A 25,722-nucleotide genomic window follows, 5' to 3' on the forward strand; every position below is an offset into this window, starting at 1 on the left:
AACGGAAGATATGATACTCCTTCAATCGGATCCAAGACATTTTTGAGAAATTGATACTTTGGCTGATTCAAGGATTTAGAGTATACATACAAATTCTCAAACCTAAGACCATTGGGGTGTGTAATTAAAGCTAATAAACTATTTGTTTTTCCACAGTTTGATGGACCACAGAATACTGCTCGTATACTATCTGGTAGTAATTCCCCATGACGCTTCTTTCTCTTCTCTTTTCCAAAATCAAATTTTGTGACAGGGAGTTTGACGTTCTGCTCGGTAAAATCCATGTTCACTCAACAGAGTCAAATATAACAATGAGCTCTCGAAATATAAACGCTCGTTTTATACCATGAACGTCAGTTGTGTAACAATCGAAGAGAGATGATCATACACAAATCTCAGAAACAGCCGAAAGGCTATGGATTGCTTGATAAAGTTATCAATAACTTACCTGTTGAAATGCATCTTCCTGGATATTAATACTGCGGTCCCGGAACTAAATTGAAAAAGCGAATGAAAAGTGGAGATCCTGGTATTAATCCGCTTGATCAGGCTTGTAAAAAACACGACATAGCTTACTCCGATAAAAACGGAGATCGTAAAGCTGCTGACAAAATGCTTGCTGAGGAAGCTATGCAACGTGTCAGAGCTAAGGATGATAGTCTTGGCGAAAAAGCTTTTGCTTTTGCTGTTAGCAATGCTATGAAATTAAAAGGAAAAACTGGAATGGGGCTGAAATTTAATAAGTTAGTGACTGCGGCTAAAAAATCAATGTCAACAAGTAAAAGTTCTCGTAGGGTTATTCAATCAGCCTTGAAGGGTGCACGTCAAGCTGTTAAAAGTGTAGGTGGAAAGAAAAAAGTTATCATTCCACGTGTTCTGCCGCTTCCATCAAAAATTGGTAGAGTTCTTCCTTTTCTCATTCCATTGTTCGCAGGACTAAGTGCAACCGGTGCTCTAGCAGGAGGCGCTGCTGGAATAGCTAAAGCAGTTAATGATGCTAAAGCTGCGCAGAAAAATCATGAAGAAAGTAAGAGGCATAATAAGACAATGGAAGCTATTGCTTTAGGCAAAGGTCTTCATCTTAAGCCCTATAAAACTGGAATGGGATTATTTATGAAACCTCATATCGGCAGTGGTCATCAAGTCAGTAGAAAAAAAAAACTTCGATTTAACTTTGCCAAATCATGCACTGACTGACTATGATCTAAAAAAATATGCTCGTATGATGAAAATCTCAGATTTCCGAGGTGTTTTCATGAGAAATAATCTACCTCCCGGCGGTCCATGGCATAATGAGTCAGCAGTGGTAAACTTGGACGACTTTCAAAATAGAGTCACTCACTGGGTTTGCTATCGCAAACGTGGTCCTGAAGTGATTTATTTTGATAGTTTTGGCGATCTTAAACCTCCTAAAGATCTCATGTTGTATTTTAACGTGAAAGAAGTGAAATACAACTATAAAAGATATCAAAATTTTGACTCATTTATATGTGGCCATCTTTGTCTCTTTTTCTTAGCTGGGAGACTATAAAAGAGGTGCTCACTGACGAATGGAATCATTATCTTCCGATCAGTCATGGAAGATAGCTTCACTCTGAGTCTCTCAGGTAACTCATCTGTCTTAGAAGCGCAATATTTTCCTTCGATTGAACTACCGAAGCATAAAAATTTTGTCTTGGGTTTAGTTGAACTTTCTCATTTAACTCTATTCCCAATGTTGAATATTCAAATAATAAACTGCATTTAAACGGAGATATTATTATTAATATTCCTACTGGCAGTTATGAGATTGATGCTATTAATCAATTTTTACAAGCAAATTTGAAATTTAAAGGAATCGAATTCTCGTTGAAAGCTAACAACAATACTCTTAGAAGTGAAATTCTCTGCAGTCATCCGATAGATCTCACACCTCACGATTCCATAGGCCGTCTCCTTGGCTTTGCTCCTCGCACTCTCGAAGAAAACATTCAACACAGCTCTGATTTACCAGTGGAAATATTGAGAATCAATGCACTTAGAGTTGAGTGTAATATTACATGGAGGTGCTTATATCAATAATAAGAAAGTTCATACAATCCATGAGTTCTTTCCCAGAGTGCTTCCGAGATATAAAATCATAGAAGTTCCGTCACACGTCATATATCTACCGGTCAGTGTCAAGTGCATAGATCATCTACAAATTCAAATTGTTGATCAGGATGGAAATTTAGTGAATTTTCGAGGAGAGGAAATAACTATTAGACTTCACATCAAATCTGTATAATGGGCATCGTTTACAATTCTGGATCATATATAAATCAGTCATCACGGCAACCAGTCATCAGTCGACCGAAGAAACTCAAACCGTTAACACGCAAGAGCATTCAGTTTCTCAAAAGTCTAGGACTAAAAGTTCGTGGAAAAAATTTACGTGTATAATTCTTTGCTGTTTCCAGAAAAATGGATGAAATTCTAAGCATTCGATCAGGTGTCGTATTCGATGAGTCTATTGCTCATTACGAAGTACACGCACATCAACCATACTCATCATTAAGCTTTGACAACAGTGATGAAATTCGTATTTCTATCCAACATCAAGATCTATGTCTCTTACCATCGCGCAGCACTATCCATATATGTGGAAAGTTGCAAGTAAAAGGTGGATCAGCCGCACTTGCTAAAACTAAATTTGTCAACAATGGCATTTGTCATCTGTTTGATGAAATTCGTTATGAGATTAACGCTGTGGAGATAGATAAAAGTAAAAATGTTGGTCTGAGCAGTGTTATGAAAGGATTGATTTCATTTAACATAAATCAGAATGATATGCTGGAGAATGCAGGCTGGCTTGGTATTCAAGACCATATCAAATCGGTCGTAGATGACAAGGGAAATTTTGACGTTGCGATTCCACTGAGTATGATCTTGGGTTTTGCAGAAGACTATATAAAGATTATAGTTAATATGAAGCATGAGCTCATACTCACAAGATCGAGAAGCGACTTGAACGTAATAATCCAGAAAGGTACTGTAGCATCTGGTGTAACTACTTATGAAGATTACGAAGTAAAAGTATCAAAGATAATCCTATCTCCATGTGTTTCCATTCTTGGGAATTATTTGAATATCCTCTTCTCCCAAGCACTACTAAACACGTCTGGACGGTGAAAACATGAAATCAATTGGAAAAACCTCGTTTTGTGATTCTTGGACTGCAAACAAAGAGAAAATCATTGAGAACTGCAAACGCCAGTCGATTTGACCATTGTGAGTTGAGTAATGTGAAACTTTTCTTGAATTCACAATATTATCCATACAACAATATGAACCTCGACATAGCTAAAAATCAGTTTGCCATTCTCTATGATATGTACGCTAATTTTCAAAAATCCTACTATGGAAGATATCCACAACCGCTGCTGACAAAGTCTTCGTTTCTCAACTTTGCACCACTCGTAGTTATTGACTGTTCAAAACGAATCTCTCAAGAGTGCTCCTGTCGATGTACGTCTGGAGTTTGAGGCTAAAAAATATTTTCCTGTTAACATTTCAGCCTACTGTCTGATCTTACACGATCGCATCGTTCAGTACAATCCTATTAGTTGAGATCCTATTAGTCAAGAAGCTCGTCTAAGCTGCACCGGAAATGGAGTATGCAGTAGACATGACTGGTTCAAGCAAACCGAAGAAGATTATATTCTAAAGGAATTAGCAATCATACCTCTCAAGGAAAATAGTGTAGATCCTATTGTTCTAACATTCAAAAATCCCTTCTCATGGAAAAAACTCTCAGACAAAATGCAAAGGGAAAACAAATGGCTCAAACATAACTATCATGGCATCAGGTGTAAAACGGATGAACATGACTACTCTCAAATCGGAAACTTGCTTCGTGACGCTTTACATGATGCATCAAAAATTGTTGTCATGGGTGCATTAAAACAGAAATGGCTTCAACGATTCAAATTTCCTGTTCCCAATATTGAACAGTATGGCTATCCGTCAAAACCATCTTTTAAGTAAGTCACAGTATGCACAAATCATAATCCAAGCTATAAGACGACCTGTGCATTGCACAACGTCAAACTCATAAAATTGTTCTATCAGCAAAAACTGTAAAGTAAAATAAAAATAAAAATTAAAAAAGTAGAGAACTTTATAGGCATTCCAAAACATAATAGAGAGAGAGAGAGAGAGAGAGAGAGAGAGAGAGAGAGAGAAAGAGAGAGAGGGAGAGGAAAAATTATTCCTACTCTCTCATCGGGTACTAAAACACTCTGAGAGGAGAGAGGGTGTTTTAGTATCTTGGAGAGAGAGAGGGAATCCCTCCTCTTCCATCGGGTACCAAAACACTCTGAGAGGAGAGGGGGTGTTTTAGTATGCCTATGTTTTGGTATGCCTATAGCCTATCTACTAATCTCCTCGCCGTTCAAATCTTCCAGGATAAACGTTGGTAACTGCTGTCTGTTGGATATGCGCTTAATCTTGAAAACTTCCTCGCTAAAGTTTTTTTCGTATCCCTTCTCGAAAGTATTTTCCGTGCGACTAATGATACATAAGATCCGGGCTTGTATTTATTGATTACACCTGACGCCATCTTTTCGCGATTCTTGTAAGTCGATTGCAGACGAGCTCTTTTCGTTAAATTTTTGTGCGCTTTCGCAGCATTGTAGATGCTCACGTCACAGGGGCGCATCTTTGTACCGCTGTGTTGCGTATGATTGTAAGCCTCGATGATTTTCTGCACCACGTCGATGTAACGTTGCGTGTTATTGTGAGAAAAGTATCGCCACATTCGTTCGCGTATAGTACGGTTTAGTCTTTCCACCACAGCCGCTTTGATATCGGGGTTTCGAGCTGTACGGAATTTGGTGTCGCGTTTTTTCAAAAATTCCTGAAACGTCGAGCCTACAAACTCCTTACCCTTGTCGGATTGTAATAAGAGTATCGGGACGCGACCGTTGCTGCGTTCGAGTATTCGTCCGAAGGCTGCGGTGACGTTGGCTGTAGTTTTATCGCGTACAGGCTCCAGCCACGCGTGTTTATTCAATACATCCACCACTACGAGTAGGTAACAGTATCCGTCGTTGTACTCTTTGATCATGGTTAATTGAAGCAAATCGCACTCCCATACGTCGTCAATGTTGCTCACGTTGTAACTTAATCGCGGAAATTTACGCTTAACGGGTCTGTGAAGAGTATAGGCGTCTTGATTACTAAGCCACTCGTATATACGTTCTTTCTCCCGCGTGTCAGCCGCGCTAAATAATTTGCCTTTTCGATTTACACGCACAAGATTGCGCGCATCCGCGTAACCAGCCTCGTGCGAGACATCGTAGTATTGCTGCTCGTACGACGACGACGATGCCATGCTTAAAAGTTTGCGAGACGTAGCCACTTGTTCTTTGCTCGATTTCTCGTCAAAGCAGGCGATGCCGGTGATTCGCTGCTGCTGCTGGTACTGCTAAAGTTGTGTATTTCCATCAACGCGTCGATGCTCTCTTTACTAGGCAGTCGTCGTTTCGCTGTATTATTCGGCTCTGTCAAATTTTTACCAATTTTCACTATTTCCGGGTTTCCAATCAGCTTTATCGGCGTGTCGACTGTCTTGATGAATTTGGCGAAAGGTAAACGGCCGATGAGCACTTCCGACTGATCCAGTGTTTTTTTCCTGCGTGCGACAACGTCGCTAATCAGTTCTATATTGTTGGAATTTTGTATGGGCCGGCCGTCTATACTGACTCTGCCAGTGCTATCCCATTTGAGACGATCGCCGGCAACGGTTTTCCAGTGTTTCAGCAGAAGGCGCGTTTTTTGAGCGTAACTCTTGGGCACGCTGTCGAGTATTATTTCTTCAGTTATTGGTGCCGATGTGGCCTCTATTTCGTCGACGTCGCGCTCGTAATCGTGTTCAGCGTGACGTTCGGCATCTTTGAAAAACAGTTATCGCCGCAGTACTTGTAAATAGTTTTGACATTTTTCACGCTCATCTGTAAATTTATTCGAATGTAAAATTGTGTGCATCTCGAAATCGAGTCTCGAGAGATTGTCGCCGCACGTTTGAACAGAGTTTCCACACGAATCGTTTACTACTGGCGGTGCTGCTGCTGGCTGAACGTTTTGCATGTGCGAAAACATATCTTCGGGCACGATAATCATTCTTCTCGCACGATCCATTTTAGTCTTCCGCTGCTGCTGCTGACTTTGAATTAAATAACTTCGAGACAAGAGCCCCCGATAATAGGTGTGAGTAGAAGCGGCAAAAAAGCACCACCGTGCTGTACGAGAACTCGTTTCTTTTTCTGCCAATCGCTGACAGATTTCTTATTATTGCAAATCGTCAATTTTCTCAGCACGTTTTTGTGCTTTTTGAGTCGGCGTTTATGCGAGTCTTTGATTTTGATCACACCTCGCAAGATATTCAAAGCGCATTCGCATATGCAACGCACGAGTCTCTTGTCGGCTGTGCGTAAAAGAGCCGTACGTTGTTGGCCGTCCGTGTGACAAAGAGCGTTCAGTACAGCTACTCGTTTTCTGTTGAAATGCTTAGGGTCGCGCGGCAGCCACGGGTATACAACAGCCAGTCTGTTTCTTCTTCGATGTTGTTGGCGCCATAGCTTCTCGCCAACTGTCTATGCCGAGAGCTCTGCACACCTATTTTGTATTTTTACTTTTTACCGAATTTCGGTACGTAGGCGTACTGAATATCGTCGCTTGGGAATATACACGTGTGAACCCTATACTCGTCCACGGCTGCTTGAGTTAGATCGAGAAAAAGATACGAGTGAGGTCCGCGCGTAGCGTCTACGTGAGCCTCCTGCAGAAACCTCGGATCTTCCGGATAAATTTGTCGCGCGAGATGCCGAATCTGAGCTCTGTCGCGAGGATTTTTAAATATAACAAGATACTTTGAATTTAAACTTATGTCGCGCTGAGACTTTCCCTGGTGAAAAATATTCTGCGTTACCAGAAAGACCGACAAATTCAAATGATGAGACGAACGCGAGAACAAATCCAGAACTATATCGCTCGATGATTCTCGCATCAAGTCGTCGAGAATCAGTAATTTTTTCTTTCCCGTATCCACGGAGTAATCGCTTCGCTGCGGAAGTCCCTCTCGAAACTCGATAAGTATAGCAGCACTCCCGCCAACTTTGAATTCACTGCGGTACGTCTCTTGCCACTCGGTATAGTAGAGCAGAACCCTGTCGAAGCGAGCATCGCACATCTCCGACAGATGCTCGAGAAATTTTTTCAGAAACCAGCTTTTTCCAGCTCCTGTCGGTCCTGCTATGCACGCCGTAAAAGGATGATTCCAACGCGTATCCATCTTTTCGACTAAAGCGCTTTCTTCCCGTAAAGCGCTTTTTATTAATATTATTTCTCTACCGCGGAGGGCGGCAGGCGCGGGCCGCGTATACGCGTGTACTCTCGCGGGCCTTGTATACGCGTATACTCACGCGGGCCGCTTATAAGCGTATAGTAGCGGCTACGAGTATCATCCGCGGACGAGCCGTCTATACGCGTGCATGTACGGCTCGCCTATAAGCGTGCGATGATGAGTAAAAAAGGTAAAGGAGCGAGAAGGATGTTATAATTACAAGAAAAAGTTTAAAATATTTTTATTTTTATTATAAATATATTAAACATAAGGCAGAACAATTTATATTACTTAAAACTAATACAAAAACGAGATTCTTAGATTTACTTTTATTTATTCACAAACAACTTACATACTATACTTTTGTAACCGTACGGGAGCGATAACCCTGGAGTAACATACCTACGCTTTTTTAGAACTATGCTACACGATCAGGCTTAAAATAATTTTCAATCATACTCTTAATGCTAGGATAATTTATTCTCAAAGAATTCGAGAAATTTAGCAAGATACCCTTGACTTTACATTGTTCGGATACCTTGCCAGTTCTCGAATTCACGGTTCTGTAGCCGTAAAATTTCGGAGCATCCGAGAGGAAGCTCGTAATATAAGTCCCTTCGTCGAGCTCGTTGGTCATATCGCCGAGCAACGAGCCTAATGGGGGCCAGTATTCTTGTGCGTTTTCGTTGCCAAATATGCACGAATCAGTGTTGCAGTACAGCGTTCGCTTGCCGAGCTTCTCCAAATACGAAAATAGTTTCAAGTGGGCCAGAGTTGTCGTGTAGGCTGCTATAACTACGTTCGTATATGGAGTAGACTCCACAGCATCGTCGATGTACTGCCAGCTCGCGTACATCACCTCCTCGTTGACCAGCAGGAGACTCAAGACCTCTTTATCCTCGGCCGTTAGAAGTTTAAGGAGGTCTTCGCGCTCCTTGACGATCACCGTCTGTTTTAAATTATCGCGCTGTCCGAACTTACCCCAGAACGAGTTCAGACAGAGCTTCGCAACAGTGCGCAGGCCAGGGTTTTTCGGGATTTTTTCCAGATCAAGCGATATCCCCTCATTTTCGTGATACTCGCGAACGTAACGCGCTTTCGATTCCGCGTCAACGCACCAAGTTGGAAACCCCGATGCTTCCTGCCATATGACGAATATTTCAGTTATAGTATAGCCGAGTTCGATGGCTTTTCGCAGCTCATCCGCCACCCCGGTTTCGCTGGGTCGCATCCGAGTGGCAACAATCGCTCTGTCGCATCTCTTCGCAGCATGTACGACATAGTGCGAAGAGAAGCTTGCTATGAATTTTTATCGGAAAAAAAGGCTCATACAATTTTCTCGGCGGTAAAACCTTACATTTACCAGCCCATCTATGGCCGAAAAATTGTTGAGATTGCCACCCGTCAGCTCATCAGATTCCTCGCCGACGTAAACCTTTGGATGACCGAGCGGAAATCTGCCTCGTTTACAAACGTAAGGATACAGCGAGCATATATCTGTATACAGAATACGCTCGCCTGGCTTAGCATCGTAAACTGCGACGAAATTTTCGGTCCGTCCGCCGAAGAACGCGTTACGAGGATTCAGCGTTATTTTGCTGAAAAGCGGATGCTCCGACTCGTACTTGGCGATTTCGGGGTTTTCACGCTTGACTCTGTCGCGCATCTCTTAACCGAGCTGTTGGATCTGCGCGATTTTAGCGCGTGTACTCTCGAGCAACGCGTCGAAAGTACGACCCCAGGCATTCGGCTTGTTGCGATTGTTTTTGAAACATTCAGGGCAGCCATGCGTATAGCAGCCCTGGTATTCAAAAACAATGGGATTTTCTGCTGGATTGGTAGATGGTAAGAATCCGTCGACCTAAAATCCCTCGGGAAGCCGATATTCGCGCGCTCTGCCTGCATGCACGATTTCGCGACCGATCTCTCGCTCGCACTGCAGCAGCCACTCGACGGCTTTTTGGGAGTGCTTGTCGGCGCGCCGATACCCGCCCCTGGGGACTATTCCTATAGTCTGTGGCTTTAAGAAATTTTTTCTATAGAGATGAGAGCACGCGGACGCGATTGTAGTAGCCACTACAAACGGGTCCGTGTCTCCGACCTCGAGAAAAATTTTTCTGAAAGCCACACACGCGCGACGCAGAATCGTCACATCCATGCGACAGTAGTCGACGATTTCCTTGCTGAAATCGAATACTGCGTTCGCTGCACGCATCTCGCTGTGCCACAGCAAGAACTGCTCGCGCTCGCTCGATGTCATAGTATCGGGCGAATAATAGTGCGCATCCGGTATGGCGCCACGGTATTCGGCGTTAGCCGAGGTGTTAAAAAGGTGCGGAAAACAGCCTTTTTTCGTAGTTTCACCTAAACCAAATGTAGCAGGCAACGCGGCCAACTTCATTTGAAAATAGCTGAGACTATCGATGAACTTATCGTCCATACCGGATGCACACTATTTTCTGACCATTCAGTATGATGCTTGGCGCGCAATTTATTTTACGTTCGACAAGCCGTCGTAAAACGAATTGCGCATCGTACCCTCGTGCCTTGTGCGCGATGCATATTATATTTTCAAAGTCCGTTTTGTCGCGTGCTACAAGCTGTAGCAGCTGACCAACGGGATCTTCGGTAAATACATGCTCACGCACACCGCACGAGGGACACCATTCTGAAATGTCGTCAGAACTTATGCACTCCGTGCAGACTTGCTGTGCAACGCAGACATTCGGGACGTGCATTTTTATGCTTTCATCGCCTCGATACGATGCTTCTTGCATCGTTTCCAGATCGTAGAAAACATAAAGATGCAATGTCGACACCAATTTTTGTCGCACTCGTGCTTACCGCGCTGCCGGTTCACGCTTTGCAGCAGGTAAGACAAATCTGCGTTTTCGCTACAGGGTGGTGAGACGAAGCAGCGCGAACACAGCTGCCTACAGTTGTGATCCTCGATATTACTGTAGCCGCGATTGCAAAAAGTACAGAAAAATATTGCGGCTGTGTAAGTATGTTTGTGTATGTGTGCGCGCGCTCGTGTGTCATTTTATTATTTCATTACCTTCTTGTAAGCTGAGTCATTCGACTCGTACGCGTTTTTTAGTAAATAAATATTGTGTCAGAATTTCTCTTTTTATGCGTGCAACCCCCCCCCCCCCCCCCACTCCCATCAACGATCCCCAAAGCCGAAATTTAGAGTAAGCTTTGCGGCACCGAGTAGTAGAGTTATATATGCACGCGTTCATTTCGATGCGAATCATTCGTCAAGCGACCGGCAAATCAGCAACTCGACCATGGAACAGGAGCAGAGCAAAGAGCAGAAAAAAGGTTCTACGTGGGAGGAGAGACAGCCTCCCACAGCCAAGCAAACAGAACAATCAGTCGTCATTCTCAACCAACACTTTCTCGTATCCAGAGAAAAGCGGTTATAATAATCGGTCTAAAAAATCCTCCTCGTCACAGAATCAAAAATCCTTTTCCACAAACACCTTTTCGTGCCCCGAAAAAGATGGCTACAGCAAGCTGAAACGCTAATTACAATAATATATATTTCAAAAAACAATCGGCCCTTTTCAGGGCCACTATATAAATTATATACGTGGAACAATCTCTCTCTTTACAGCGCAGAAAGGATCAGAGCCGGCGCTAGGGCAATAAAAGCCAAACAGCAGGTAGACGGCGGCTTTGGCAGACGCGCGCGAGTATGGCGCAGAGAGGGGAGAGAGAGAGAGAGAGAGAGAGAGAGAGAGAGAGAGAGAGAAGCGGGTCCGGTACAGCAGTGGCGGGAGCCACCGCGCCAGAGCTCACGGGCTACTATAGTGTAAAAGGAGAGGGGGCTGGCATCGTATGCGTGATCTAGCTTTTGTTTAAAAATTATTTATAATTATTTATAAATAAACTAATAAAAGTCACCCATCGATGACAGACTGTTTATGACAGTAGCGGTCGTAAATCATGTTTATTAACCTTATCAGCTACTGTTGATATAAACATGGGCTTCTGTTTACATAAACAACTGGCGCTAGCCACGAGACTGGTGACGTCACTCTAGGCCACGCCCAGTCTCTCCATACCAGCCCATATACTACTATTATTTGCTATTATCTACCGTTATTAGTTTTTATTTAATTGTAGTATTCATTATTGCTTGCTGTCTAATTATGTATACTATTATTTTACATTGTTTGAAATTATTTGAGATAATTTATCAGTATTTTTTTCCACTTCCACCAGGGAAGAGTTTTTTTTTATTTTAGTTTTTCGGAAATCTTTGCACGTCTTTATTGTCTTTAAAATTTATATCGTCTTTAAAAATCGTAAAAACTGTTTGAATGCTTATTTATTATGAAATGTATTTAATCTAATGTTAAAATATATATTTGTATAAAGTTAGTACAAAGCTGTGCATTTAGGTAAGATGTAGTTTTGTAATAAATATAAAATTTATTGTGGTGTAGTAAAGTTGTAGATTAAGAACAATTTTCATACAATTTAATTTTCTTAAAACTTTTTTATTTTTAACATTTTTCCACGCATTTTATTATATTCGATTACTTTAATTTATTTATTTGCTTAAAGGGTTGATGTTTTTTGTATTAAAAAATATTTGTTAGTTAATATAGAACCCTTAAAAACTGCATACATTTAGTAAATTTACTAGTATAATTTTTCAGTTTAAGGATAGTAAGCTATCTCTATAAGACGGAATAATTATATGTATAAGAAAATATAATAAAATGCAACAAATTAAAGTATAACAATATAAGAAATCATAAGAAAATATTAAAAAATGTCACGAAACGTGAAAAACGTCTAAAATCCAGTAATTTATTATTTTATGCCAACATCTTATATTCTTCTATATTTAACTATATTTTCTTATTTTTTCTACATTTTCTACATTTAGAGTACTTACGATGAAATGTCACAATTGTTTTTAAACTTATTCTTAATGCATTTTCTTATTCTGTGCATACTTATAATATCATTAATCAAGCAATCTGTATTCCACTAAATTGTAAACAATGCAATTTATGCTGCAAACTGCTTATTAAGGTACCAACTAAATTATAAAAACGGCTCTGTCCAAGAAGAGGCGTGATGATATTGATAAAAGGCACTTAATTTATCTATACGTTACTCATGTGTAACTTTTTTTTAAGTTACAAATAATTTATTATTATTATTTTGGCTTAAAATTTTCTTTGAGAGCTTTTATTATATTTAATTATTTTAATATGTTTACTATTACTGTTTTTGACTTTATTTAGCACAAAGAATTAGAATTTTTACAATATTGAAAAAATAAACCAAACTAGAGATATGTGATGAGGTTATTTATTATAGAGCTGTTGACAGATCGATTGCGTTACAGAAAGTGCGCATTGACGAACGATCGCTCGTCTCGTTTCTTTCTTTTGTTATTATTTATTGTCATGGTTATAAAGAACCAAAGAAATTCAATATTCGAAACTATCGTCGAACGCCTCGTGGTCAACCATATCCCAAAGAAATTCTTTGATTTCTCTTTTTCGTGACCAATCGCTCTAGAAAGGGAGAAAAGCGCCCCCGTACAATCCTTTAGATTGCCGTGACGCGACCTTATTTAACGATACACTAGTCCATTAACTAGTCCGTTAAAAATGAGTACGAACAACGAATAGACTATTAGAAAGTATGTTTATAATAAACGAGATGAACGCTCGAATTGTGTCGGTAACAGTTAGTTAGTTTTAATATATACTGTAATAATATACGATTTTTCATTTATTAAAATTTCGTAACAGTGGTATGCATGTATTTAATCAAAATCATTGTCATTTAAAACGCTTATAGTTCAGGCGCTGCCCTGTTAAAAATAATGACGTCATTATTCACTTTTCGTCGGACTTGTATGAACAGTAGATCACCAAGGTTTTTTCTATATATTTTTGTCTCCTGAACACATATTTCGAGGGTGGAATGTCCAAAAGTGGTCAGGTAATTTGTTATTAACAAATTAATTGTTAATATTCAACAAAATTATGTTATTTCCCAAAAACTTCAAACCAAAAACAGTTTTTTAGATTCTTTACATGATTTTAAATCGAAAATGTTCTTATAATAGATTTTCTGAAAATTGTTTTATTAGTTTTGCCTTAATAATATTTGTTTTTATTTAAAAAATAACGAATCTTTTCTTATAAAAAGAATCTGAATGCTAGTCTTTGCTGGAAAATCTGAATACTGCAAGTCTTCGTAGGGACCAACGATATATAATAGACATTTTTTGACTTAGTCATTCCCATCATTAGTTCTAAGTATACACATAGATGACCTATTTATAAATAATAATTGTTTATCTGAGTTATGGCCATTTTTTATTCCTACATATAACAATAACCGCTTGATTAAGATATATTCAAAAATGTATTACCTACGATAGTTATAATATTAGTTGTGTTATTATTATCATCAACATTGATCCTCTATAACTATAAAAAGTTCGAATCTAATCTGTCTAAAGTAAATACAGTATATTATACTGTAAATTTACTTCCTTATCGAAAATAATGACGTCATCAAATGACGTTATGAAATGACGGTATTTTCTGTAAGGAATTGGAACGAAAAATTACGTTATTTTTTTTATTTGATGTATTTCATAGCTATCGAAATGACGTCATTTTAAAATTTGTTAGTAGCCCAGTTGAAAATAATGACGTCATTTTATGACATCAATTAATAACGTTAAATGACGACATTAGATGACGTCATTCGTTTCTACAAATTGAAACTTTTCATGACGTCATTATTTTCAACAGGTTGTACTTATAATACTTATACTCTTAAATACTTCAAAATTGATAAAATGGTTGCCTATATAGGTTCTACCATCCGGGTGATAGTATAGAAAATGGGGGCTAATGTCCAAGAAATTAATAATTTTTAATAATTTAATAAACCAAAAATAATTAAAAAACAATATTTCTTTGGCGTTAGCCCCCATTTTCCATACAACCATCCGGATGGTAGCACCTATATAGGCAACCATTTCATCAATTTTGAAGTATTCAGAAGTACAATATGTTGAAAATAATAACGTCATAAAATAACGTAATTTTTCGTTCCGATTACTTACATAAAATAACGTAATTTTTCGTTCCGATTACTTACATAAAATAACGTCATTTCATAACGTCATTTAATGACGTCACTGTATGACGTCATTATTTTCGATAGGGTTAGGTAAACTTGTGTCTTCCTGTAGACGATGTATAAATGCTAAGATGACCTTTCATCAAGGGAAAATCGTCTACAAGAAAAAGCACAATATACATCGAATGTACTGATAAAAAATGTGTATCTTCCTGTAGATGATGTCTAGGTGTCAGGAAAACACCAAGGTCTTCACGACGTCGTCTACAAGGAATAACACTACTTAAACATAAAATATATCGAGAACAACTTCTAACTTTCTAGACAATGTTCAGGTTAACGTGACATCATCAATAAAGAAGAGCACCCCTGAAATATGAAATGTACCGAAAAATACGTTTGAATTCTTGTAGACGATGTCCAGGTGTCAAGATGACTCCCTGATCGACGGTACATCGTACACAAGGAGGAGCATCGTATGTAAATCAACTGTATCGATGAAAAATCGAATCTTTCGTAGACGATATCCAGGTGCCAGGTTGTTTCTTTAATCGACAGGACATCATACACGAGAGAAAGCATCGTATATAAATCAAATTTGCCGATAATAAATCATATGTTCTTGTAGACCATGTCTAGGTGCCAGGTGACTCCCTGATATACGGGCTGATCTGGACCACATCCGGAAATTTTCATTTAGCATTTTTATACATTTAAACTTGTACTATTACCGCATAAAATAAAATTATATTTTTCTGTTTCAAATAAGAGATAAGTATGTTTGTACGTACGCTACTTTGCTAATGTTTATTGTTAAAGTTTGTAAGAACAAATTATTAAATTATTAAATAATTACAATTTCCGAGATGAATCTAGGCGTTTATAGGCAAAGATTACAATCGATGTTGGAATAGTATATTGTGCAACTAGGGGGGAAAGGGCGATTTCACCCGAGGTAGAAATTGCCCTCCCCCCCCCCCCCCTGTTTGCACACTGTACTTTTTTTGACAAGTGCCTGTAAAGACAAGTTTTCATGCAGAGAAGAATACTTAAACGACATAATTAATAAAACCAACAATGTAGATCTAAATGTGTCAAGTGAACAATCTGAACTCGAAACGCTAAAAATTGAGAATAATCTGTTGCAACAGCTGGTTACAGAAATGAAAGATAAAAACCAATTACTAAACAGTGCATTAAATAAAAAGCAAGAAGATGTACCTAATATACCAACCTACTCACAAGTAACCAGTAAAGAAATTAACAAGGAGGTTATCAAGCAGAAGAGAATACCTAAACTAATTATAAAAAAGAAGAGTACTGACGACAGAAATAATCTAACATACTTAGTCTCACACTATCTAAATAAAAAGAAAACAGTACAAACAAAGAAAATAATTTTCAAAAATGACAATGAAATAATAATCGACTGTATGAATGAAAATAGTGCCATAGATGCTGAAAAAATTCTGAAAGAAAAACTATCATCAGTATGTGAAATAATGAAGGAAGAGGTCAAAAAACCAATACTAAAAGTCGTAGGAGTGGATAATTTTGAGAAGATGAGTTTGAAAGATATGGAAGCTGACACAAATGAAAGAAATTTCAAAGATTTGAAAACCAGCTGCACCGCAATTCACCATTTCGAAAATAAGAGAACAAAACAGATTAGCATCATAATTGAAGTCTCCTCAGAAATTTACAAAAGAATAAAAGATAACAAAAACAGAGTTTTCATTGGATATCAAAACTGTAGAGTATATGATGATATCAACATAAGGCCTCGCTACAACTGTGGAAGGTTTGGACACAGTGGACATAAATGTTGCAACGACAAAGTGTGCTTAAAATGCGCGGGTTCACACAATTCAATAAACTGTGTGAAAACGACGGAGGTAAAATGTGTAAACTGCATTTTTCATAATAATAGGTACAAAACCAATTACGACATTCAACATGTGGCAAACGATAGCCAGTCTTGTCAAGTGCTCAAGAACAAAATAAGAAAATACGTGGAGTCAACTGATTACCCAGTGAGTCCTACAATAACAAGATATATCGGCAACATAGACATGTCGTCTAACAGAACTCAGTCGGCAACAAGGATTGGATCGGTTTCGTCATTACTATCGTCTCCTTCTGCCAGTCAGCATAATCTAAGAAGATAACACACACATGGATAACAACATTGAAGTAATAGAAAGTATACAAAATGAAAATGTTAAGAAAGAAACTGTATTTAGAAATATCAAGGCTTTCAATAATTATCTAAAAAATAACCAAGAAAATATTCTCTATGTCAATATTAGAAGTTTAAATAAAAACTTTGATAAACTACAGATTTTTATAGAAAGGCTTGAGATTAAACCACTAATGATAGTTTGCGTAGAAACCTGGAATCTAGAATATCATAATTATTTTCTATTAACAGGGTATAAAATGTATTACAATAATAGTAGAATAAATAGGTCGGATGGAGTAATGGTTTACATTGATGAAAGCCTAACGGAGAGTACTGAAATCATACGAATAGGGAAACTCAGAGTTATAAATACATGTTTAAAATTAGATAAGGAAAAGAAAATAGAAATATCAAGCGTATATAGATCTCATGACATTTCAAAAATTGATTTCATTAGTAACATTAAGGAATACCTAAAAAAGAAACAAAATACCAAAAATCATCTAATTATTGGTGACTTTAATATAGATATAATAAAACTAGACAATATTAGTCAGGAGTATTTGAATAACTTTTTAGAAAAAGGATATGTGCCAGGCTTCCAAACAATAACTAGACCAGCAACATCTGATAATACAGGTTCTTGCATTGACAATATCTTTATTAAAACTAACACAATTGAAACATACACTTGTAAAATAGAACATATGATCACAGATCACTATCCGCTACTAATAACGCTCAAAAAAATTAAAATCAGTAATTGGCACGAGAAATTAGAATGCATAGATTATAGGAAACTAGACAAAATCGCAGACAAAGAAAATTGGAATGAGATATTGTCAATGAATGATTCTAACCAAGCTGTTAATTCACTAATTGGTAAAATAAAATACTGTACTACCCAAGCAACAACTACTAAAAATAAAAATAAGAAACTAGAAAAAAATAAGCCAAGGCATAGCTGGATAACAAGTGCAATTATAAACTCTTGTAATAGAAAAGAACAATTATATAAAACTTGGCAACTAAACCCAAAGAATGAGACTCTAAAGAAAGAGTATAAAAATTATGAGAAAATATTAAATAAAGTTGTCAAAGACGCCAAGTTAAAAAACGATTGTGCCGAGCTTGAGAAAAGTTATTCTAATCCAAGAGATCTTTGGAGAGTTATAAATAAAAAACTAGGCAAAAGCACAAAAAAAATGCACCAATTACACAAATTATTGAACCAAATAATAAACACGGGAAAAAAACTCAAAACCCTAAAGACATAGCTAATATTATGAACACATACTATAGTAATATAGGATCAGAACTAAGTAAAAAAATCAAACAACCAATTAACGAAACAATAAGTCTACCTAAACATAACCAAATTTCGATCTTTCTGTTTCCTACAAACTATTCTGAAATAACTAAAATCATTAAAGATATGCCACTGAAGAGCGGCGGCGTGGATAACATAAATACTAAAACAATAAAAAGCTTGTCTAGACACATAATCGATATACTTGTACATATATGTAACCTATCGATCGAAAAAGCCATTTGGCCAGAAGCTTTGAAAAGTGCCGACATTATTCCAATTTACAAATCAAAAGACAAAAATTATGTTGAAAATTACAGGCCAATCTCATTAATATCAAATATTGCTAAAATCCTGGAAAAATTAATATATAACAGACTAAACAATTTTATCAGTAGTTGTGACATCATCTCAAAAAATCAGTATGGCTTTGTTAAGAATAAGGGTACAAAAGATGCAATACAATACATATCGAACATTATATATAACTGTCTAGATCAAAGTAAACCAATAGCGGTTGCTTTTCTAGATTTGGCCAAAGCTTTCGACACGGTTAATCACAATATATTACTGCAAAAATTAGAAAAATATGGGATCCGAGGCAAGGCATTAGACTTAATGACTAGTTACTTAAGTAATAGAGATCACAGAGTTAAAATACAAAATATTGTTAGCGACAAAGAAACTGTAAGTACGGGTGTGCCACAGGGCACAATACTGGGCCCTCTACTATTCATAATTTATGTTAACGACATGCTTAAAGATAATGTGATGTCATATGCTGATGATACTGCGATAATTACAACGGCTGACTCCTGGACCGACGTTGAAGTAAAAATGAATGAAGACCTAAACTGTATTTCAAACTGGTTAGCCTTGAATAGGCTATCACTAAACATAAGCAAAACTGTATTTATAACTTTTGGAAATTATAGTAACAGTATCCCAAACAGTATAGACATAAAAATAGGCCAGGAAAAAATAGAGTGAGCAACTGTAAATATTTGGGATTAATTTTCGACAGCCATATGAAATGGGAAGAACATATAAAATATATTGTTAGCAAAACCAAATATTTAACCTTTGTGTTCTATAAATTATCAAAACTGTTGAACCTACCAACATTAAGATTGATTTATTACGCGCTCTTCAACAGCGTTATAAGCTACGGAATTATAGCATGGGGAGGGGCTTACTCCAATGCTCTACTACTGTTAAAGAACCTACAGAAAAAACTGTTAAAAATCATTAATAAAAATAATTTTGTAACTCAAGGAAACCCACTTCATTTTGAGAAAATGTACGAACTTGAATCACTATTCTTCCATTACGAGATTTTAAAATCAAAACATAAAGCTTCAACAAGCAATACAAGAAAAAAACTTATACAAATTCCGATCAGAGAAAAAACAGTAAGTAGAAAAAACAGCTACATCAAAGCGATAGAATTATTCAATAAACTACCAATGAATTAAAAAATTTAACAACGAAAAATATGAAAAAGAAATTAAAAGAGTGGATTAGATCAAATTTGTAGACAAAAAGAAAAGATATTAAAAGAGTGGAATAACAGAAATAAAGGAAAAGATATCACTGTATCATTAGTTTTAGACTATTTTCAATGTGCAATGATAAGACTGCGGTTACTAATCTCAAAAGATTAGTTTTTATAGTTTTAAGATTTAGATGTAAGATAGCAATCAGTCCCGCAAACAGATAACTGTGTTTATCTCTGCGGGTATGTAAATTGCATTGCTAAAATGTAATTTATGTAACTTTACTGATAAATAAATAAATAAATAAATAAATAAATATAGAGTGAATGGTAAGTTGCGCATTTTGAGTCGTAAACTCTCTTTCAAAAAATATCAATATTTTTCAAAAATTTTCAAAAATTTGATTATTTTTGAGTGTTTTTGAGTGTTTATGAGTAGCGGGAGCGAATGTTTCCCTCCCGCACGCTCAAAATGAGCAACTTGCCAATCACTTTAGAGGCATGGAAACGGGTCTTTTTCATGCTCGTGTTAAGAAAAATTAATTTTTGTTGCATATTTTTACGAAATATTGGGATGTTTACAGAAAACATCGTTTTCCAAAATAAAGAATTTTAATATTATGTAGGTATGACCTATTTTTAGTGTTACTATCCACATGGTACTTCAATTAATTCGCACCAGATGTATAACAAGTTAAATTTATTAAGACTTTTTAATTATTTTAATTTAAAAGTGATTAAAATCGATATGTAATTTTGACATGTATTTTTATTATGTACCTTTATCACATACTTTGGTATGCAACTATAATCCCAAATTAGTACATGCAGAGATACATAATTTTATAACGTACAAAAATCACATACAAAATATACGTAACAAAAATATGTATTTATTTTTAACAGGGTTGGCGAACCGTTGGCCAAATTCGTATTTAAAAACAACACACTATGGTTATTGTTTTACTATCGGGTATATAAGCAATTCAGATATCCATTTTGAGAAAAAATGCATCTATTTGATTAACACGTTAATCAACCAGAATAGTTAATTTTCTACCAGGGCAAAAACGAATTTTTTTTAGAAAGGTTAGACATCGAGTTTTTGAGCATTAACAGTTTCTAAAATTTGAAATTCATGATGTATAATTAAAGAACGATGAACAATAATATAAATTCTCTTTCAGCTACATATTCAGCAATTTTGTTTTATCAATTTTTTTACTAACTTTATTAGAAAAAACTGATATCCCTGAACTAAAACACAAAAACGCGACATGAAATTAAATAAAAAACAGACTGTTTTCCCACTATGTTGCAATAAAAACAAAGAGACTTGGTGGATTAAAATTCGCCTAGTGGAAGCTGAGATACAGGCGTGTTCAAACAAACACGCACACAACACGCGCGCGCACACACACAAACGCACACATACATTCATACGGACATTTTCTGAAGACACTATTCTTTGAATTGAAATGCATCAAAACATATTTCATATGTGTTTTTACAGAAACTCGATAAATTAATATTACAAGGGTTCTTTGGGCGTTTTATTTTAAAATTTGTATATCTGGATAAAATTATATGTTTCTTATACCTGTAAATTTTAGTGCACTTGCCCAGAATTTAAGTAAGTTTACATAAAATGGAATAATGAAAGTTATGTATTTCAGTCTTGGAAGGCATATTCCACTTTCCTGGAAAATAGCGTTGACTATAGCTTGTGATAAACCTGTATTTTCATTTCTCCAGCATTTGTTGGAATAAATATAAACATAATCTTAAATCTATCGTATAGTATGTCGTACGTTAGTTGCAAAGAGGCTTACGGATGTTGATCGGTTTCCGAACTGCATACACAATTAACAGCCAATTAGATTTATACAAGCACGACATTCCAGGAATTTGTAACTTTCTTCTTATTCAACTTTTTGGCCTGATTTCTTTTGCGTACCACTTTTATAGCCATTAACTAGCTGTCACTTATTTGCTGAGAATTAAAAAATGAGATCTACTTTTATAAGCTTGAATTTTCCTTGTATTACGGTATGACTTTATTTATAAACACCAATAATGCGCAAAAATTTTCCGAACAAGCGTTCATCGCTGGGCAAAAAATAGACTTTATTTTGTATATCCCCAGAAATACGAGATGTTTATTAGCTTTAAATTGATCTCGATTTCTATCAGGGTCCTTACGAAAATATAAAAATAATCTGTCCATAAATCTTTGAACATTATTTTTGTAATGTTGAACTATCATATTTATGTTTAAAAAGTGAATAAATTTTTAAGTGATTTTATTGTTTTATTTGGATAATTAATTAATGAAATGAATAAACTAAATTAATGAAACAAACGTTTTCAGCTAACCTATTAGAAATAATTGTGTGTGACGTTAGTGTAATAAATATGTTACAAGAGGGCAACAAAAGTGTGATAAAGCCATAAGTTTTTGTCATAGACGGAACAAAATATCGCAAAATATACACAAATATGATGGTTTGCCATATTTTCATCATATTGTTTTTACATTGTTTATTTGACTATGTCACACATTTTAGTGCATTACCCAACTACAAAAAAAACTAACGTTTTCATTAGAATAGAATAACATTTTTCTATAATGTAAATAATGCACGATACACGTGTCATGAGTCGTTCTTCGTAGCACGTTGTTAAGCTCTCTCTCTCTCTCTCTCTCTCTCTCTCTCTCTCTCTCTCTCTCTCTCTCTCTCTCTCTCTCTCTCTCTCTCTCTCTCTCTCTGTCTCTCTCTCTCTCTGTCATACGCACACACACAAATGCAAATCGCAAAGTCTTTCTTAGTGTGAGGGCTTGTTTCTAATGTATGCTCTAATAAAGTATATAAGTATAAATTTATGTAAATACATGTAAATTTAAAATGTTATACTTGGGTAAATAGTTATCCTTATTCTTAAAGAGTATAATGTTAGCAAAACATTAACTTGCATGAAGGTACAAAAAATATTTGTAGAAATTGCGCATAGTTTTTATTTGTTCGCCTTTTTTTATAGATATTTTTTTAGTATATGTATGTTTCCAAAGTTCATAGTTTTATAAGATTTTCCTTTTAGATTATCAGATGCAGCATATCAAATTACTACAATTTATCATTTTCAAACATGTAGATTAAAATAGACATGAGTAAGATTTTTTCTTATTCGAAGTTGTTTAAATAAGAATTTTCTAACTGGTAGAGGATGTATAAGTATTCAAACCACGTGTTAGTAGAAAAACTGTTAACATCCTGTGAACAGCATGAAAAACATTCTATGTTTCAGCTTTGAATACAAGAAAGCACTTACTAAAATCAAGACAAGACGACTAATCGTAAATCAATAATACAAAAGTATTGATTAACATAAAGAAAAAGTGTAGCACTTACTTTTACTGGTTTGACAAGGGTTGAAATTGACAAAATCTTGCGGAGTCGTGCAAGCGCGGCGAGATGAATATTTAGTAATTGCGAGATAATTTAAGAGATTGATCATTAAGCTAGATGCTGTCTACATATCAAGCAGAAAAGAAGTTAGACTGTCTAATACAGCAAGATCCGGAAAGTTATAAACCGAAAAAAAAGCGAATAAACAATTAAAATCTTGTTTATGCGTATTATGTAACAAAATACTCGATTGATAGAGGACGACATTGCGTTGCGCGTGCTGGCAGTCCGTAGATTCGCGTATCGACTATACCGGCAAATGTGATAGCAATCGGAGAACTCTAAACGAGGGCGAGTTGGATTCGAGTGAGAGTCAGAGTACGTCAGAGCCTGCTAGTGGTTGCGCTGACGACGATAGCTTAACCAGTGCGGTCTTTCTAGTGGGGGTGCCGTATTCGAATAGAAGCACATTGATGCAGAAGGGAGTTGTGTAAAAAGAAAAAAATACATTCGACCAAAGAGAAAGAGAGACGAGCAGCATGCATTAAAGGGTGGGATGGAAGTGGTGGCGGCTGCGATTCCGGGGCGGTGGTGGTGGTTTTTGAGATGATCCGGCCAATCTGCGCATCATTTCCCCATCCTTGCAATTCTCGGGAACAGCAGAATCTCGAACGCTAGCAGCGAGGCGCGCCACCTCCATTGAGTGACAAGGACCATTCGCGTCGACACTCTGTTTCCACCCCTAGCCCCTGGAATTGAGTCTCCCTACCCCTCTCGTTATCCTTCTCTCGCCCAGTCTTACCCTCGCTATTTCTCCCTACTCCAACAGCTATCTCATACCGCTGCTTGTTGAATCCGTAAGCCTCATGATAACTGAAGCCCTGTTGAATGCGACATTTCAAGAGATGGCGCGACGCTACTGCAACTGCAGCCACCAAGGCAGCTACCCCTTCCATTGGCGCGATAGCTTCTAACTACAAGCTAGGGGATAGCCTGTACAGAGAATCAGAGGCGGTAGAAAAGGGAATGACTTGTATGGACAGCCGCAACTCAGATAAAGCAAGACAGACAAAGAGAGAGAGAGAGAGAGAGAGAGAGAGAGAGAGAGAGAGAGAGAGAGAGAGAGAGAGAGAGAGAGAGAGAGGGTAGCATGGATCGCACAAAAATATAAGGTGGGTGCAGCTTTTGCTGGTTGCTGAAAGAGAGCGTATCACTATGAGTAGGGTTGTGACGAATACGTAAAGAGAGCTTTCAGGGCCAATGGGAGAGAAGTAAGAGCGAGAAGAGCCGAAGTGAGACGAAGACTTCACTAGCTATCTCGGTAATAGAAAAAACAGCAATATAAAAATGTAGAAAACCGGCGAAAAAACTAATACGATATTATTTAGCAGATTTGATACGTCTGCCAATGGCGGAAGATTTCTGAAGGAAATTAACACTTCTTTGTACTGTCCCCTATCACTGTTTTTGCATTATAAATACAAGTGAATTCATCCTTAATCTTTAAAAGAGAAAATAAATTGAAATTCAAAATAACTATTACAAGTTCTAATATTCTTTACTTACTCTTCATTCGTATTGGGTTTCTTCGCTTATTTTAGTTACCACCATTAGTTGCATTACAAAGCAACTCTCCCTACTCTAAAATTATCATATTCTTTTGCTTTTTACTGTTTGTCTCCCTGCTTGCTTATCTCCTAGATACAGGAATACTTTTAGTTATATCTACTGTATCTAAAGTATTTAAGTTGCCTCGCGATGTGGCAAACATTGGCTTTGCGACTTAATAACATATATTTTAATGGTTAAAATACAATATTTCCTTCTTTATGAAAGAAAAACAAAAATTATACTCAATATCATTAAGGAAATTAAGTCTTGATTCGCAAATAGTTTTTGAATTTGAGAAGAAAATATATGCAACATTATATTTAAATGTTATATAATGAATAGATTTATATAAAAACGATGTTCGAAAAATTAAAATACAATTTTTTAGAGCAGAAAAAAGTGAAGACTCTTCTTAAATATTTTGAAATATTCCGGAAATTACCTTGAGACGCACCCCCAGGATGTCATCGCATGGTATTCGTAATGAGCGGCATAAAATACATAAGAGAAGCTTTGGTGATTGACTAGACGTCAATTAGTTGCGAAAACCTCTCTGTGGCGTTCACGTTACTTGTTAAAAGCTACATGTTTGTTGCGCTCATATTGATCTTCGCGTTGTCTTGGCATGTCAAGCGGGGCTTATGTGACGGCTTACAGATACCAAAATCACATGCACGTGAATCTTTTTTTCAAATAAGCACATGCTTATGGAGCCTAGACTTATACATGCCTCCTAAATAAAAATACATATTTATGGAGCCCGCAGTTTTCTAATGTTCAAGGTATATAATAACGATACCCTTTAAAAGAAAAAAACGATTTAAAACATTTTAAATCGGCTCAGAAGTCCCATAAAAACTTATTTTTTAAATCGTTAAAAATTTGTAAAAAGTTTTGAAGTTACTTAAAAATAATTTTAAATGTCTTAAATTTCCAAATATAATGAAACTTTCTGAATTGAAAAAAAACTGTTAGAATGCATATTTTTAATAATTTATAATTTTCAGATATTATATAATTTTTAGAATTATTTCATTTTTCTCCTATTTTTAAAATTTTCAAACTATTTTAGTTTAATATTTTTTAAATCATTAAAATTTTGTAAATGTTTCAAACGTCACCCTAGTTAAAATCGATATCAGTTTAAAGCTAGTAAACGCATCCCGCATTAATGTGGATGTGCGAAAAAGACTCCATTTTTTTTATCAGCGCTGAAACGCT

At 36.6% G+C, this 25,722-nt stretch overlaps 2 protein-coding genes across 14 annotated transcripts in view; one reads left to right on the forward strand and one right to left on the reverse strand.

Moving 5' to 3' along the window:
• LOC107981434 overlaps positions 1–23,356 on the reverse strand; it is a 262,240-nt gene extending 238,884 nt beyond the window's left edge. For 3 of the 10 annotated variants that reach the window (XM_032601782.1, XM_031925847.2, XM_031925848.2), the window contains exon 1: positions 22,894–23,354. The gene's annotated coding sequence lies outside the window, so the exon portion shown is untranslated. Of the gene's footprint in view, positions 1–21,083; positions 21,258–21,294; positions 21,498–22,893 lie in introns of those variants that run through there. The other 7 variants (XM_031925846.2, XM_031925843.2, XM_031925845.1 and 4 more) reach the window with 6 other exon arrangements.
• A 218-nt stretch (positions 23,357–23,574) lies between these two features.
• LOC103317583 overlaps positions 23,575–25,722 on the forward strand; it is a 44,514-nt gene continuing 42,366 nt past the window's right edge. For 2 of the 4 annotated variants that reach the window (XR_004345241.1, XM_031925840.1), the window contains exon 1: positions 24,069–24,211. The gene's annotated coding sequence lies outside the window, so the exon portion shown is untranslated. Of the gene's footprint in view, positions 24,212–25,722 lie in introns of all 4 variants that reach the window. The other 2 variants (XM_031925838.1, XM_032601779.1) reach the window with 2 other exon arrangements.

The sequence above is a fragment of the Nasonia vitripennis genome (assembly GCF_009193385.2).
Source record: "Nasonia vitripennis strain AsymCx chromosome 3 unlocalized genomic scaffold, Nvit_psr_1.1 chr3_random0005, whole genome shotgun sequence".
Classification (NCBI taxonomy): domain Eukaryota; kingdom Metazoa; phylum Arthropoda; class Insecta; order Hymenoptera; family Pteromalidae; genus Nasonia; species Nasonia vitripennis.